The sequence below is a fragment of the Suncus etruscus genome, chromosome X, assembly GCF_024139225.1.
Source record: "Suncus etruscus isolate mSunEtr1 chromosome X, mSunEtr1.pri.cur, whole genome shotgun sequence".
Classification (NCBI taxonomy): domain Eukaryota; kingdom Metazoa; phylum Chordata; class Mammalia; order Eulipotyphla; family Soricidae; genus Suncus; species Suncus etruscus.
Genome location: NC_064868.1, coordinates 27,178,956 through 27,192,070, shown reverse-complemented (window position 1 = coordinate 27,192,070; position 13,115 = coordinate 27,178,956).

Below are 13,115 nucleotides of genomic sequence, written 5' to 3'. Positions count from 1 at the left end.
TTGCATTTATAAACATATGAGAAAATGATATTGTGGGCAGGGTTAGGCCACATCAGGTGGTGGTGATCAGAGCTTAATTCCTACTCTGTGTTCAGGGATTACTCCTGGTTAAGCATGGGGAGTTGTCAGAGTTCAAAGGATGGAACCCAGTGTTAGTCACGTGAATGGTAAACACCCTACCTGGTGTAGGCTTTGTTTGTTTCAGAGTTCAGTGGTTATAGTTTAAGTATTATATTTTCAGTGTTTTGGAGTCAGTTGTCTTACTTCATTGTCAACTTGATTTGTTTTTCCCTAATGATAAATGATGGAGTGCATTTTAAATGTGCCTACTGGTCTTCCTTCTTCTGTCTTCCTCTGAGAAGGGTATATTTGCTCTCAACATTTTTATAGGATTTTTATAATTACATCTTGTTCATCTTGTGAGTTCTTCATATATCATGAATATTTGACTCTTTAATGTGAATTGAAAATACAAGATTTTAAAAATTAATGGAAATGAAGAAAAACAAGCAAAGTCATTATCTACATGAAGTCCCAAATATGTCGCAACATACTGAAATTATTATCAAACATATTCCTACGGCAGGTTTTGTCAGTAAACAAAAAAAATTGATTGAGAAATTTTATTTTATTCATAAATAAGTGAACAAAACAGAAATAAACCAGTTGCTCACTCAGCAAGATTCAGCATAAGGCAAGTTGGGACTCAAATGGTTTTATATTCTCCTTACTATATCATATATTATCAATTCGCTGGTTTTGCAACATAGCATGTGATATATGTGATATATATGTAATATATATGTGATATATAGCAGTAATATAAAAGCCAAACATGTTGCATAGGTTGATGAGTGGATGAACTGGTTTTATTATTGAAAAATAAAATTGTTCCATTATTTAAGATGATGTAATTTTAGTCAATACATTGATTAATGAAATGAATATATACTACCTAATCAGCTCAACAACTCATTCCTAAAGACATCTATAAAGAACAATATAAAATCTTATTTTAGGGCCAAAGAGATAATGCAATGGTTAAGGAATTTGAATGCAGCTGATTCAGCACCACAAATGTTCCCCAAGCACCAATAGAAGTGATACAAATTTAAGAGATATGATAGAAATAAACTCTGAACATAACTAAATTTTCCCTCCAAAAAATCCAGAACGGAAACACTAATCTAAAATATATACTATCACCATTTTAAAAGTATTGCTTATCTAGGCATCTCTTTTTACATATATATTCACATATTAAATGGATAAAATATGTTAGATAACTAATAGGATCGATTTATTCACCACTCACATAGCTAATGAGAGAATTCCCTTACACATGTATTTACAAGTATTAGTCTCATATAGTTCTTTGATATAGACCTCAAAATACCCATTTTGCAGTCAGGCAAAAAAAAAGCCTCAGATCTGACACATATTTTTAAGGTCACAAATATAGAACACTTATATAATGTGTTATTTAAGCTATGCATTTCCAAACTCACATAATTTTATACCTGATATCACTTTGTATCCGAACCATCATATTATTAATAAACTACACATCATTACCTAAGTAATACTTCTACACAGTCATAATTAACTAATGGTGTATGAAACTAATGGCTCTTGACTAATGATGATCAGTATTCTAAGGACATCCACAATAATCTAAGGGTTTTTTTCCAAAAATTCCAATTGCATATAATTATATTTTAAATTTTACAAAGAAAAAATTTTGCCTAAAAGGCAATCATATTACACTGCAGATAACTTTTGTAATAAAGAAATTCCCCTTCCTTGGTACAAGCAGAGCGCTTGCCATCTGGCCCCACAGCTCTTAGCAAAACCTGAGAATAGAATGCAGGAAGCCACTACAGTAACTAAGGACAGACACATCACAGGGACCAAAAGTGTCTGACATTAACCTCCAGGCACAAATATTCTTCAGCTTCATCAATATTTATTTTTTACTCTTTAAAAATTTAAATGTAAGTAAATATGGCTTCTACTTGCTGTACTAGTTATCTGAAATAACACTGTAATATCATTTATCACTTCACACATATTTTTGTACATCTCTTGCTTATTATATGCAGGCTACACATACCTATACCTTAACAAACACAAGTGTACATCATAACATCTACTCTGGCAACTGTTATGTTAATCAGTGAATAATAAATTGGTCTATTGAATTCGGGACTAGTATGAACTAGGTATTCTAAAATGAAATGTTCATTGTGAGGCTATGAAAACAGATAAATCCTCAAGTGGTGTGCCTAAAAAGAAGATAATTACAAGTATAGACTTACTGAAAGGACTTTAATTTCAGGGATATGAGGGAAATTAGTAATTTACTTCAAATAATATTTTTTCGAAAAATGGCTATTCTTTCTCTCTGGTTAATGAGATAGAATTTTGATTCAACCTAAATCTGGATTAAGGAAAAAAGGATTTTAAGTGGCAGATCTGATACTGAATAATCATGAGGATAAATAGGAATATGAGACTTAAAAACTGATACTTGCAATTATATCATACTGTAGTGTATGCATTCTGTATATCCAAATATAGATGGTAGGACCAAGTGCCAGAAGATGGAGCACCCAGACAGCAGAAGCCTCATCTTTGGTAGAGAATTTTCATATATTCTAAGAGACACAAGTTAGTGTTTATAGAACTGGCCAAGAGGACCATAGTTTGGTCACTGCTTTGGCCTAGACTTATTGGCACCTATACCATATAGCAACAATTATTTTATTAGTCAAAAGATAAAATTTTCATTATCAAAATAAAACTAATATAAATTGGATAGCTACTAAATTGGCACTATTTATTAGAAAGCTATTTAGAACATTCCCAGAGAGCTATAACCAACATACTCTAAATACAATGATTTTCTTTGTGATGACTAAAAGGTTTGTAGGTAAAACAAAAGGAATCATATAACAATTGCTCCTACTCTCAAGGGGAAATTCTGAAAATGTTTCTGACAACACAGCTAACACGGTCCCAGTGAAGAGAAAGGCATATCAAAATTAGATGATACCAGTCAGAAAAAAAGAATACTAGGCAGGGTGCTTGCTTCACAATTTTCTAATTGGGGTTCTATCCTTTGCAACAGATATGGCTGTGGTGCCTGCCAGAAGTGACCCCTGAATAATGGAGGCAGGAGTGTACCCTGAGGACTGCTACATATGGCTCCGAAAAATGTAGATGATGGAAATAGAACAGTTAATAAGGCTTTAGTATTATATACCTTTAATCATATCAACATAACTTTATTTACACAAAAGGCTGTCCTTTAAGAGGTTTTACAGAAACTGGAGTGATAGCATATATTTCTTTGTATGTGAACCCAGATTTGATCTCTGCTACCTCATATGAACCACCAGGGTTGATTCTTGAGGAGGAAGCCAGGAGTAACCCCTGAATAATGCTAGGTATAGTCCAAAAAAAAAAAAAAAAGGACATGGAACATAGAATAGTATTGTGCCCTGTGTATGTAAATCAAAATTAAAAGAGAAGAATTACTGGCAAAAGTGTACTATTTTGAAGGGCATAGAATTATAATTATTAAAATTATTTTAATTATTTAAAAATAATGTTTTGTCCTCTTGCACCAAAGTTCAGCATTTATTCAGTCATGCATTCTCCCACCTGTAAGTGAGATATGAATACCTCATGGCAATATTGGGATTTTTAAAATTTTTTCTCCCCTTTTCTCTCTCTCTTTCTCTCTCCCACACACAAATGAACAATAGGATCAAATTGAGGTCTCATACATAAGGAGTATGTGTAGCAATTTATGTTTTAAAATGATTACTGTGAGAACATGGGTAGAGTGCTTGCCTTGCATACAGACAACCCAGGTTCAATCCATACTTCATCCTTCATTCCAGTGCACACCAGGAATGATCCTTGGGTGCAAAATCAAGAGTACAACTAACAGATGTAGCTCAAAAACATATAAGACAGAAGACCGTATACATACATTTATGCTTCAACAACAAAAAAGCATGTCACTTTTGTATCTAGAAAGGCTAAACAATAAAACTTGTTAAATATCAAGAATGTGTTTTTATAACAAACATTATAACATTCTATGGAAGTTTAGTTAAAAACAGCTGCTTTTGCTTTAAATGGGACCTATTTGTCCTTTTATAAAATTCCAGATAGCACATATTAATTACATCAACATATATTAAATATCTCTGCAACTATGACCTACCATGTTCCAAATTCAAAAATTTTCAGAAGATATCCAAATCTTTTCCTTAAAAATGTACTACGTTGCCTCAAAAATAAAAGGCATGTGGGCTGGAGAGATAGTACAGTAGGTAGGGAGCCTGCTTTGCATTGAGCCTACCTCTAGCACTCCATATGTCCCTTGAGCCCCCCCAGGAGTGATCCCTAATCACTCAGAATTTAGTTCTGAGCACTGTCAGTTGTGGCACCAAGAAAAAGAAAGACAAGAATAAAAGTCACAAATAAGCACTCACTAAATGAATGCTTATAAAAAGGGTCTGTTTAGATGACTTGTCATAAGAAAATTACATCCCATGATATGAAGCTGACCACAAAGATTGGTGAGTGCAGTTAGAGAAATAACTACACCAACAACTATCATGACAATGGTAGTGAGTGAGAGAAATAGAATGCCTGCCTCCAGGACAGGAAGGGTGTAGGAGAGGAGAGAGATGGGGTGCATTGGTGGCTGGAAGCTTGCACTGGTGAAGGGCAGTGTACTTTCTATGACTGAAACCTAACTACACACATGTTTGTAAGCATGGTGCTTAAATAAAGATATTAAAAATAAAATAAAGAAGAAAAGTACAGTTTTAACAGCACCCCTTATGATCTGATACTTCACTAAACAACTTAATAGTATAAAGTAAAAATAAAATCTCAGGACACATTTTCTAAAAGTACACAGCATGCTTTGTTACTTTTATTGTGTTAGCATTCACATCTCTGACAGAAAGATATTGTTACCAAGGCCCATAGAAAAGTTACACCAAAATCAATGTGAATCTTATAGGCAAAGGACTAGAGGATTTCAAATGAAATCAAGTGCAAGCCTCTACAGTATTATGCCAATTCAATGACTTGTGAAGTTTTGAAACTATCCTTAGAGACTATAAATTAATTCCTAAGGATTATCTTCCATGCTAGGTTAGAGACAGAGCTGAAATTGATGGGGGCGAGGGGGGGAGGTAGAAGGAGTTTTTTCAATTAAGTAAATTGCTTTATGCGTTTTAGACCTTCAGAGGTTATTGCCTGCATTCTGAGAGAAACAAAGCTTCACTTTTGGTCCACAAACACAATGTGTTATTAAGTAATTTAACAGGAACCCTCCTGAAATTTTGTACTTAGAAATGTCAGGGGATTATATACATAAAAATGACATATATGTACATTAATAGTTATTTACCATTAACATTTAGATTAAGCATCTAAAATAATTTCCCAACTTGATTTATGAATATTCGAAATTTTCGAAGTACTAATATCAAAGAAGCTGTTTTCTTTACTATTTCTTTGTCTGAAAAGACTTTGAACTCTGAATTTCTCTGAAAACATAACTTGAGCTGCCATGATGCTTCTGTTTACTTTTTCTTTTAGCTCCACAGAAGTGAATGGTGCATGTAGCCAACAACAATACACATCTGCCTTGCTAAGTGCACAAAACCAAAGTATATATCCTAGAAATAATTTTAAAGACACTATTTAAAAACTACCACAAAAATGGAACTTCACCCTAAACTGTAATGCAAACAAGCAACAAAAAAAGCATGTTGTTTCGAATTAGTTCTAAATCACCAACTATTCCTTAATATAATGTGTAATAAATCCTAGACCTCACAAGTTCAGTTCAACATTTTGACATTCTCAAATAAGAAAGACAAATCCAGAGAAAATTTTTAAAGGAAAATTTGAGTTCATACTGAAGAAGAATACAAGCAAATCTATCTGACATAAATTAGCACAAATTCCTAGAGTTAAGTTGGCAATACCTAAAACAAAAAAATAAAAAAATGCCCTTACTTCAGAAACTTGGCTACTAGACATTTATCATACAGAAGATTGCACTGAAAGTACAAAAATATGTGTAAATCTATGTATATTCTTAGATATTGTAATTATGTAATCATACTATACAGATACAAATAATCTTTTCAGAGAAATAAATCACTAACACAGTTTAATGGAATTATACCCATTTCAAGAAGGATTATACAGGAAATAAGTAAGGCAATAAAGAAAGAATAATATGCATTTATATGAGTATGAAGAAAGTTGGAAAATCGCATTTTTTTTGACTAAGGATGCTGCATAAGCCTAGATTAGTTAAATATCCTGGAAAAAATATAGCAATAGGGGTGAAAGTATAGGACGGCTTATTTTTTATTGTTTTCAATCCCTTTGTAGTGATCAATGCTTTAACTATTTGCATTTATTTATACGCATAAAACAGAATTAAATTAAGGCCAAAGTTTTCTTTAAATGAAGCTATGTCTAAATATGCAGCTATGAAAATTTTTCCTAGATATTATATTAGGTCAAAATAACAAGACATAGAAAACATGTAGATAACAAATTACATATACATGAATATGCAAACATATTGAGAGAATTATCCAGAAAAGTTCTTCTAAAATATTAAATTATGAAATAATATTTTTCAAGAAGGTGATGCAGTGAATAGGGAATATGACAAAGGAGGCCATCTAATTCAGTTCTATCATCTTATTTAAAAATGTTATTTATGGGGCTGGAGTGATAGCATTGTGGTAGGGCCTTTGCCTTGCATGCAGCTGACCCAGGACAGATCTGAGTTCGATTCCCATATGGTCCTAAGCCAGGAGGAATTTCTGATCACATAGCCTGGAGTAAACCCTGACCATCACTGGGTGTGGCCCCCAAACCAAAACAAACAAATAAATAAATAATAAATAAAATGTCATTATACAGGACAAAAATTCCCACATTATTTTTAAGTTCTGTACAAGTATAATTAAAATATGGAATTTCTGATGCATTAAAATATAAAAATTACATAAAAACATTTGAAGTACAAAGGAAAATATTCTAAAGAAAAAAGGGATGTGATAAATGAATATACATAATCTTACCAAATTTTACCCATAAAAATGATTACAATTGCAATTTTTGATACAGGAACTTTATAACAATTTAAAATAGTAAAAGAACAGAAATAAAAATGAGAAATATATAGAGAACAACAAACAGATCCAGAGATCACAGAGGTTTAGGGATATAACAAGATTCTACTAAAATCATTCCAGTAAATAATCTAAATAAATGTATTTCAGATTTCTGCATTATTAAGAGTACTTATCTCCAAAGGGGGATAAGTAATTACTTTAGGTGTTTTTATTTATTCCTTAAAACAAATAAAAAAATAGCATACTTAATTTCTATTTATGTTAAAATATTATTATACATTAATTTCTACATGATAATTATTGATATAATTTGTAGATATATAATAAAATATATATAATTTATGAATAAATAAATATGTAAAGTATTTGAAGATTGCCTATTGGAGGCAACATTTATAAGATACAGACAATTATGAATATATTTTTACAAATATTTTAAAATACAAAACAAAATTAACAGACTTATATACATAAAAATGTAAGTAACATACAAAATAATAAAATGTCAATTTTTCTTCATTCTCTTTCATAACTTTAAAAGTCAAATAATTTTTTTTTATTTTTTTCTTTTTTTTGTTTTTTCAGGCCACACCTATTTGATGCTCAGGGGTTATTCCTGGCTACGCAATCAGAAATTGCCCCTAGCTTGGAGGACCATATGGGACACCGGGGGATCGAACCGTGGTCCTTTCCTTGGCTAGTGCTTGCAAGGCAGACATCTTGCCTCTAGCACCACCTCACCGGCCCCAAAAGTCAAATAATTTTTAAGAATGACTATAATTTATGAGTGAGAACAGTGTGATCAAATAATTGTATTTCATCAAAGAACTTATAAAAATGCTTTGACTTTACAATCTTTAATAATCTACATATTAATCAACAAAATATTTATAAAGCATTCCAAATAATTAAAGGTTTTGCTTGAATTATACATTTTATTTAGGTTTTTGGCCCAAACCCATTGGTGCTTGTGTTTACTCTGGCTGTGCTCAGGATATCATATAAATACTGGGGAATGAATATGCGTTGGGATTGTCCTTCTACAAAGCAAGCACTCACTTCTGTTCTAGCACTCTGGATCCATAATTATGATTTTTATGCTAAATTTTAAAAGATATATCTATGATGATTAAGTTATTATCAAGTGAAATTAATGCCCAAGCAAAGCAATAACAATGAAAAAATTTAACTACAAAGTACAAACAAAATCAAAGAAACTAACATCAAAATGAAATGTATTATAATGAGTGGAATAATATATTCCCCACTCTCCCTTTCTAGCTTTATGACAGACTGATAAATTCCACAAAATGCAAATTATTCAACCAGAAAGAGGTGTGAAGACTTGAGTCAACATTACTTCAAAGCAAACGTGGATGAACAAGAAGTAACGTGAGGGCCCGGAGAGATAGCATAGCGGCATTTGCCTTGCAAGCAGCCCATCCAGGACCAAAGGTGGTTGGTTCGAATCCCGGTGTCCCATATGGTCCCCCGTGCCTGCCAGGAGCTATTTCTGAGCAGACAGCCAGGAGTAACCCCTGAGCAACGCCAGGTGTGCCCCCCCAAAAAAGAAGTAATGTGAAAAATAAGAGGACAGTTATTTTATACCCAACAGATGAACATCAAAAAACAATAAGACATCAGCTCACACCTGTGTACATTTTATATAGAAAAGAGAAGAAAGAATGGCTAATGGTAGTATGCAGAAGAAGAGATCATACATTATTGTCAGGGATAGAAATAGTTGCAGAATCTATGAACAGCAATATAGAGTATAATTCAAAAAATATTCTCCAACAATTCCACTTCTAGAATATAAAATTTATTAATTTATGAATTATTATTGATATTAATCATTCATATATATTAGTCCTTATGGTCATTGGAGCATTATTCAAAATAGGCACAATATAGAAACTACTCCAAACCCAATGACTTGAAAGAAAATATAGTAATTATACATGATGGGACTACTCAAATATTAAAAAACAGACAGTGCTATTTTCAGCAACATGGTTAGATCCTGAGATATTAGGCTAATAAATCAATATAAGGAAGACCAATATCAGATTATATATTTTTATATATGAAATATAAAAGTTAAAAGAAAATTATTGAACAGAAACAAATAGAAACCATCCTTAGACTTTACTTTGAGAACAAATACTGGAAAGAAGTGATAAGGACCAATAGAGGAAGTTGATCAGATAGTGATGAAGGTTATTAGAACTTTGGTGGTCTACGTGGTTAGATATACCTTAGAAGAGAAGTCATAGTAGATTCCTAAAAATTTTAAGTGCTGTAATCAAATATTACAAAAAAATTTTTTGGTGTTTGGGCCACACCCAATGACTCTCAAGGGTTACTCCTGTCTATACATTCAGAAATCGCTCCTGTCTTAAGGAACATATGAGATGCTGGGGGATCGAACCAAGGTCTGTCCTAGGTCAGCTATGTGCAAGGCAAACACCATACCGCTGTGCCACTGCTCTGGCCCCAAATATTAAAAAATTTAAAAAACAATATTGCAGTCTTTAATATTTTCAATATACGATCATGTACTTATCCATAAGTATTGTAAGGGAACTATAAGTTTAGTATTATAAGAGATGGAGAAAATCTTTGGAAATATTTTATTGTAAAAAAATCCCCACAAAAATCATAAAAAAATAAGTTAGTAAAACCATTTTTATTCCCACTTCACTGCTAGTTAGAAAAAATCAACCACTTATTCCATTTTCCTTATTCTCCTAAAACAATGCTGAAATTTGTTTCTCTCTACTCAAACCTTTCTTTATTTTTAAGGCACAATGTACAGACACTAAGTGACATTTTTCCAGGTTGTTTTTAAAGCATGACTAACACTTTAGCAAGGAATGCTCATTATGCTCAGAGCATGCACAAAAATTAACTGAAACTGGAGCAAAGACTTAGCTGTTAGATTCAACACCATGAAATACACTGAAGAAAACATAGGACAATGACCACCTGCTATCAGCTTCAGGTATGTAGCAAGAATATGGATTCAGCACCAAATGGAAAAAGTAAAATTAAATAAATGGGAATCTATTCAGTAAAAAAAGTAACTGTCACTAAAACAAAATGTTATTATACTGAATGGAAGAAAAACTTCACATACCATATGCTAACTGAGGGCTTAAAACTTACTATATAAGAAATCACAAAACTGAACAAGCCCCATCAAAAAATATAATGAAATAATCTGAATAAACACTTCACCAAAAAGATACACAGATGGCCCACAGTCGAATAGAAAACATTATCACTTATTAGCCTAGAAATTCATATCAGCAAGAAAAAAATCACCGTACACCTGTAAGAATGGCATACAGCAAAAGCTTAGGATAAAAAAAATTGACAATGAATGTGAGGAACAAGAAATTCTCGAGCCCAGAGAGATAGCACAGCGGCGTTTGCTTGCAAGCAGCCGATTCAGGACCAAAGGTGGTTGGTTCGAATCCCGGTGTCCCATATGGTCCCCCGTGCCTGCCAGGAGCTATTTATGAGCAGATAGCCAGGAGTAACCCCTGAGCACCGCCGGGTGTGACCCAAAAACCAAAAAAAAAAAAAAAAAAAGAAATTCTCAGAAATGTAGATAGGTAGAAATAAATACTAGTTAAGACTCTATGGAAAACATTATGAAGATTTCTCATATTAATAAAAATATCTACCATATATATAAGCAACCCTATGCTTAGTATCCAAAGCATACAAAAACTCTGATTTTAAAAGACAGATGCACACCTATGCTCACTGCATTTACATAGATTCCAAAGCCAGTAGCAATCTAAGTACTTAACAACAGATAACTTGCAGGGGTCCTCAAACTTTTTAAACAGGGGCCAGTTCACTGTCCTTCAGACTGTTGGAGGGCCAGATTATAGTAAAAACAAAAATTATGAACAAATTTCTATGCACACTGCATATATCTTATTTAGAAGTGAAGAAACAAAATGGGAATAAATACAATATGTGGCCCACAGGCCGTAGTTTGAGGACCATTGGATAAAAGGATAAAGGTGTGGTCAATTTAAGCAATGCATACTACTCAGACACAACATTGTTTTTGCCTTTTGTGGCAACATAAATGAAAATAAAATTGATCATGTTAAAAGCTATATGTCAGAAGGAAAAAGACAATGCTGATTATTACACTCTTAAGCCCAATACAGAGAGCATAGCAGAAATGTGTACAAAACCAAAGCAAAACACACTATTGGACATAGAACACAGAACTGAGTCTACTAAGGGAGAAGAGTGAGGGTCTCACAAATCATAGTGGAGCCATATTGGAATTTAGATGGTGGATGTCATCTGGTAAGCTATTTTGTATTGGATGAAAGTATATCCCTATTTGTATAAGCCAGCCTTACTTTAAAAAAATAATTCAAACTGAATACAAAATAAAATATAAAAATGAAAATCAGACTTAATCACACTCACAGGGAATTATACAGGAATGTAATCAATTTTGCATAGCCTCCAAAAGTTGACATTCAAATTGGACACACAAAAAGTGAGCAGTAGAGAGAAAGAGATAGTATAAGTGAAATTGTGTTGGCCCATAATGGTACCCTGAGACAAGAAAAATACATTAAAATAGATCAGATACATGAAAATATTTAAAAATATAAAATTATAAATGTGAATTTTAACATTAAAAATAATATAACATAAAATGGCATTTTAATGTATCATAGTTAATGGATCCTAAAATGGAAATGCCAGGTGACTAATTCAATAATAACTTAAACTTCATGAGATTTATTCTTATACATTAAACCTATTTGGCTGTTAGCAGTTTTAAATGATTCAAATATCATTGTTTTGCTGGTATAACTCACTTAGATAAAATTTTAAGATTGATATACTCAATAAAATTCCAAAGTGAACATTGAACAAGTTGACTATTCTTGCTGAGGATAATAGTTCATGTCAAAACGAGGGCACAGAGATGATGGAGCCTGACACTCTCTCCCCTAAATGCACCAGCAGTATATTATACTATCATTTCTTCTTGCAAAGGCATACTAAAAAGGGGGAAATTTCCTTATCGAAACAAGCTCTTATCTACTAGGAATAGGAACTCATAAACTTTATAATACAGGGACACCTCCCACCTTGAACATATGCCATGTGGTCCTAATTTAGACTCCACGTGATTAGACAGGAACCGTCAAACCCTGAACCCTAGATCTCAGACAGAACTGACATAATTCTCTGCAACATCTCCAGGAACCAAACTACCTCTTGGACATTCTTAATATTGCTCTGACATCAACATGCGCTGGTTTTGATATGACATTCTTATAATGAGGAAATGACAACAATTGGACCAAGAGCAGGTTGTCTTACCTCACCTCCTAACAATAAGATGAATTCAAAAGACATGTCATTCTTTGATTGGTATAAAAGCCAACTACAGAAGACTGACTGTGATAACTATGACTGGACAGAACTTAGCTTGGGACCAATTAAAAAGACCCTAGTCTAGGCCTTGGCCTATGATCTATACAACAACCAAGATCTCTAACTTCAGATGTCTGAATGAGACAATTGCAACAGAGCAGATCTTCTGGAAACATAAAGAAAGACTATTCTATGTTTCATCCTAGGATCAGGGCAAAAACCAACTACAGAAGACTGATTAAAACAACAATGATGAAACAGAACTCTTAGAACCATCCTAGGCTCCATCCTTTGACCTGTGCAAATACCAAGATCTCTAGCTACAAAGGCAGGATTTTATCATCCATGATGGAGCGGAAAGTTTCCAGATACCACCAAAGGATCAAGGGGAGAGTAAAAGAACATATATGGAGTCTGTAGTTATTCCCATGAGAGTATACTTCAAGGACAGAGAAACCCTGTATCTCTTAGGCCAAGAGATTCCCTTCC